This window comes from Bos indicus, chromosome 28, assembly GCF_029378745.1.
Source record: "Bos indicus isolate NIAB-ARS_2022 breed Sahiwal x Tharparkar chromosome 28, NIAB-ARS_B.indTharparkar_mat_pri_1.0, whole genome shotgun sequence".
In the NCBI taxonomy this organism is placed as follows: domain Eukaryota; kingdom Metazoa; phylum Chordata; class Mammalia; order Artiodactyla; family Bovidae; genus Bos; species Bos indicus.
In genome coordinates, this window is record NC_091787.1 from 440,722 (window position 1) to 446,492 (window position 5,771).

The window sequence follows — 5,771 nt, forward strand, 5'->3', positions numbered from 1 at the left end:
TGGTTAATTAATCTGAAAGTATTAAAAATATATTGGCATGTTTTCTTTTTGTCTTTGGAGAATTCTCCTTAAAATAAAAAGGTTTCTGTACTTATTTCATCGGTTTTAGATTTTATTTCCTGTCTTCAATTTGATTTTATAAACTTGATGTCAATAGTAATAAATTAATTATGACATACCACCTACACTTAATATCATAACCCCCACAGCAAAGGAAATCATTATTTTAGTGGAAATATATTTAAAAAACTGAATAATTTGAGTAAAAGAAAGTTGCTACATATGGCTGAATTAGCTAATTTTTTTTCTTTCTGATTAGTATAATAGAAGGACCCATTAGTTTCTAGAAGTCACAGAAACCAGAACATGCGTGGCATAATTTGAGGGAAATTTTTGGTGAGATAGAGTTCATAAGTGTGGTCCCTAGTGACCCAGATGGCACAGAGTCTGCCTGCAGTGCAGGAGAGCCGGGTTCAATCCCTGGGTCAGGAAGATCCCTGTGAATGCAAATGGCAACCCACTCCAGTATTCTTGCCTACAAAACCCCTTGGACAGAGGAGCCTGGCAGGTTTTGGTCCATGGGATGGCAAAATATTCAGACACGACTGAACAACTAACACTTAGAGTTTTGAAGATACATCCAGTTTGATAGAATTTGAAAAATTATAATATTTCTTACTTTGTAAATAATGGCTTTACACTGATAATTCCGCTTAACAGTCATAAAATGTGGTTCCATTTGGCAAGTAAAAATTGAGGCAAAGCAAGATTTCACTACAGTCTTGCTATCAAGTTCTGTTGTTCTTTCTTTTTCTGGCAATATTTTTAGTATGCATTTCAAATGCATTACTCTGCTTGAACAGTAGGAATAATTGAGAGAGCAGAACAATAAAAATTGTGAGAATACCTTACATAAAGAGCAGATACGATAAAAAGAATAAAGCAGATGACAGTTTCTGAAGGCAATGGTTAGCTCATCAAATGTAGGTGGATGATACAAGTTAGTTGAAATAGAAAGCGTGATTCATTCCACAAGACAGTTTTAATCATTGTCCCAGTGCTATTATCTACATTGAATTAAACAGGTGAATAAAACATGGTTAAAGTGTAAGGATGAGGTAGTAAAAAAAAAAAAAAAATATTCATGGTTGTCTAGACTTATACCGATGAAACCATTTCTTAGTAACATCTCCTATCAGCCACTTGTTTCTGACCATTTTTAACCACACAGTTATAGCATTTTTATCGGAGAAGGCAATGGCACCCTACTCCAGTACTCTTGCCTGGAAAATCCCATGGGTGGAGGAGCCTGGTAGGCTGTAGTCCATGGGGTCGCTAAGAGTGGAAAACAACTGAGCGACTTCCCTTTCACTTTTCACTTTCATGCATTGGAGAAGGAAATGGCAACCCACTTCGGTGTTCTTGCCTGGAGAATCCCAGGAATGGGGGAGCCTGATGGGCTTCCATCAATGGAGTCTCACAGAGTCGGACACGACTGAAGCGACTTAGCAGCAGCAGCAGCAGCATAACATTTTTATATTTCTTAAAATAGCATTTTCTTTGGGAGAATTGTACAATAATGAGGGAAGGTTCAAATACCTTCAGTTCCTTAGTATGTATATAGTCTGGAATAGTGTAGATGGTAAAAGAAATTTCTACTTAACTTTCCTTTTCTAAGTTACAGTATTCCTCAGGATTCTCAAGTCTTATATGGACTATTGCTTTTGCCTCATGTATCTCTATATTTTTGTAGCTGAAACTTGACCACTGTCCTCACATATTATCCTTTTAGAATATGGATATAAGTGTGTTTCCTTTGCAGGGATTTACAGGCTTTCAAATTAATTAACACATAGTATGAAAGTTACACACAACATACTGAAAATGATGAAGTATTTTGCTAATGTGAAAAAGTGAGTAGAAAGTATAATTTCGAGCATAGACTCTTGAGAGTCCCTGGGACAGCAAGGATGTCAAACTAGTCAATTCTAGAGGAATTAACTCTGAATATTCATTGGAAGGACTGATGTTGAAGCTGAAGCTCCAATACTTTGACCATCTGATGCAAAGATACAACTCATTGGAAAAGACCCTGATGCTGGAAAAGACTGAGAGCAAGATGAGAAGGGGGCAACAGAGGATGAGATGCGTGGATGGCATCACTGATTCAATGGATATGAGTTTGAGCAAACTCAGGGAGATAATGAAGAACAGGGAAGCCTGGTTTGCTGCAGTTTATGGGTTGCAAAGAGATGGACTTAGCCATTGAATAACAGCAACTCTCCTCCACACACACCACTGAAGGCATGGTTGAACTCTAGCAGGAGAGAGGGGGAGAGAAGGTCTGAATCTGGGTTAGGAACAGTTGCTTACACCTTGGGGACTATTCTAAAAAAAATAACAGTCAAATTGATTCACTTTTAATTTATTCAAGCAGTTAGTGTATCAAGTTTTGTGGAAGAGATATGCTAAGTCTTGTACAAAAAAAGTCTGCAATATCCAAATAAATTTATAATCTAATTATAGCAATAAGAAAAGTATAACATAAAGATGGGAAATCTCAGCTCAATACATTCTCATGCCTGAACTAACAGACATACACATAACGGAAAAAAAAAAAAAATGAATGAATGTATTAAATGGTTAGCAGAACAATAGCAATTATAGGGGAAGGGGGTAATTTAGAAAGGTTTCAGAGGTGAGTTGGGCTGATGTCTCTTAAAATTAGTGTGTGAGGGGTGAATATTCTTGTTAGAATTGCTTACTTGAACACAAGTTATAGATGAACATGCCTCTTACCTCTAGAGTTCCTGAAAAGGAAGATAGTTTAGTTCCTTTTCTTCTGACTGAAAATTCTGAATATAAATTATGACTGCTGTTTTTATATACATTGAAATGCATCATTTTAAATATTATTACATAATATTTATCATTCCATAATACTGATTGGTCAACATATCAATTTTGTTTTCAGATAAAATGGCCTAAATATTCAAGTGTCCAAAGAACAAACAGCAGGTAAACCATCACTTTCAAAATTAACTACATGTCAATGTTTGGCAGAAATCAACAAAATTCTGTAAAGCTATTATAGTTCAATTAAAAAATAAACAACTTTTAAAAATTAACTGTAGTTACCCTTAAAAATATCTTAGATGGCTTACAAATAGTTTAATTGTGCAACCAAATTACTTTCACATTAATAATGATTAAAAACAGAATTGAGAGGTGAGGAGCAAAACAGATCAGCCAGAATAAGCAAATGACTGATAGAACTGAATACAAATTCATATTTTACATTTTGTATTGTTTGATTGAAGACACATACTTACATTATAAACACATGAGCTTTGATATAAAAAATGATAACTCATGATAGATAAAAGATACTGAAGAGATTTATTTTCTTAAAAATATATTTAATATTAATGAAAAATATATTTCACTACACTTTCACAGGTCTATCAGTAATAGGTTTTGTTTTTATAGGGAACTGGGAAAATAAGAGGACATAGCATCCTATTTATACATAAGGAAACACAAGTCAAAAGGTGAAATAATGGTATTTCTGATTTAATCATTCCCACAGATGAAATATGAAGAGATGGAAGCAGAAGACAACATATCTACAGTTATACAACTTGTACTCCTGGGGTTTTCTGATGTTCCAAACCTTCAAGGGCTTGTTCTCCATCATTTACATCATTATCTTGGATAATGGATAATGGATAAACATCATTTTGGATAACTGGAAGTAGTCTCATAATAATACTAACCAGGCTTGACCCAACTCTGCAGAAACCCATTTATTCCTTCCTGGCAAATTTTTCCTCCTTGGAAATCTGTTATGTGTCTGTCACTCTCCCTAGGATTCTGGTGAACCTTTGGACTCAGGACAAAAGAATATCTATCCTGGACTGTGCCACCCAAATGTGCTTCTTCCTTTTCCTTGGAACCACTGAGTGTCTCCTCCTGGTGGTGATGGCCTATGACCACTGTGTGGCCATCTGTGACCCTCTGCACTATCCCCTGGTAAGGACCCCAAAGTCGTGCCTCCAGCTGGCATGTGCCAGATCTTCTCTCTGCATTTCTGTCATTCGAATGAGAGTAACCACTTCTGTGACATTCCCCCCATTCTGAAGCTGGCCTGAGGAGACACTTTTGCACATGAGCTGTCAGTAGTTCTGCTGGTTGCTGCAGTGCCTTTTATATTAATACTTGCCTCTTACAGTAAAATTGTCTGCACTATTTTGAGGTTGCCAACAGCCAGAAGAGCCAAAGCCTTCCCCACGTGTTCTTCTCACCTGTTGATTGTGCTTTTATTTATTGTATCTGCTACCATTACCTACTTAAGGCCCAAATCCAGTTATTCTGCAGGAACTGACAGACTCTTCTCTCTGTTATACACCATAGTGACTCCAATGTTCAATCCCATGATATACAACCTTCAGAACAAGGATGTGATTGCAGCACTGATAAAATTATTACTGAAAAAAGTAGTGTGATGAGTTTATTTTAAAGTGCTTTAAATACTGGCCACAGGGTTATCAGAGAAATTTTTAAAGATCTCTACATTTCCCAGTTTAGAAGTTAACCACTTCTTTTTATACTATATTTTTCAGTTCAGTTCAGTTGCTCAGTTATGTCTGACTCTGAGACCCCATGGACTGCAGCATTCCAGGTCTCCCTGTCCATCACCAACTCCTGGATTTTGCTCAAACTCATGCCCATAGAGTCAATGATGCCATCCAATCATCTCATCCTCTGTTGTCCCGTTCTCCTCCCATATTCAACCTTTCCCAGCACCAGGGTCTTTTCAAATGAGTCCATTCTTCCCATCAGGTGGCCAAAGTATTGGAGTTTAAGCTTTGGCATCAGTCCTTCCAATGAATACTCAGGACTGATCTCCTTTAGGATGGACTGGTTGGATCTCCTTGCAGTCCAAGGGACTCTCAGGAGTATTCTCCAGCACCACACAGATCAGCCTTAATTATTCCTGTATCCCCTCCCTCCCCACCCTCTCCAGTTCCTCCAGGCCATCACCTGAGGCTGGGCTCCCTGTGCTGCACAGCAACTTCCCACTAGCTATCCTTCTCACACCTGATTGTGTATGTATGTTGATGCTACTTTCTCCATTCATCTCACTCTCTCCCTCCCCCACTGTGTAAATCCATTCCCTACATCTGTCTCCACTCCCTTCCTGAAAATAGATTATTAATCAGTATCATTTTTCTGGATTCCATATATATGTATTACTTAGTAAAAAGGTTTTACAAAATCCTGGAACACTGCTGTCCCAGGAGTTAGATAATTGATTTTTAATCAAATTTACCAAATTTTACCAAATTTAGAGCAAGTCATTCACCTACTATTTTCTCCCTTCATTTTTAAAGAACACAATTAAAATGAGTATGAAACTTACTTGAAAGCTAGCCATACCATCCCACCAGAAGTGTTGCTGTGTGAAATAAATAAATGTACTTTATTACACAGGCTTGGATATTATTTTAAAGAAGAAAATAAGCATTCATGTTTCACAGTGTTTGGTGGTGGTAGATAGTACCTTTTTCGTGGCTTTTCGGCTGGTGCTCTTTTGTGGTAGGAAATGTTTCTCAGAAATGCAAGTTTTGATATTTTAATGTGTGTGTTATGACTGAGCACTTTGATGTTTAAACAATGCTTTCTTCTGCTGTGTATGTATTCAACACAACTTCATCTGCTGTAAGAACTTCTGTGAATATAATCAGCTGTAATTACAGATACATCTCATT

The 5,771-nt window shown here is 37.0% G+C and overlaps 1 pseudogene; it reads left to right on the forward strand.

Annotated features, from left to right (window-relative positions):
- The first annotated feature begins 3,589 nt into the window (after nucleotides 1–3,589).
- Nucleotides 3,590–4,505, forward strand: LOC109574655 (olfactory receptor 10AG1-like; annotated as a pseudogene).
- Nucleotides 4,506–5,771: the final 1,266 nt, after the last annotated feature.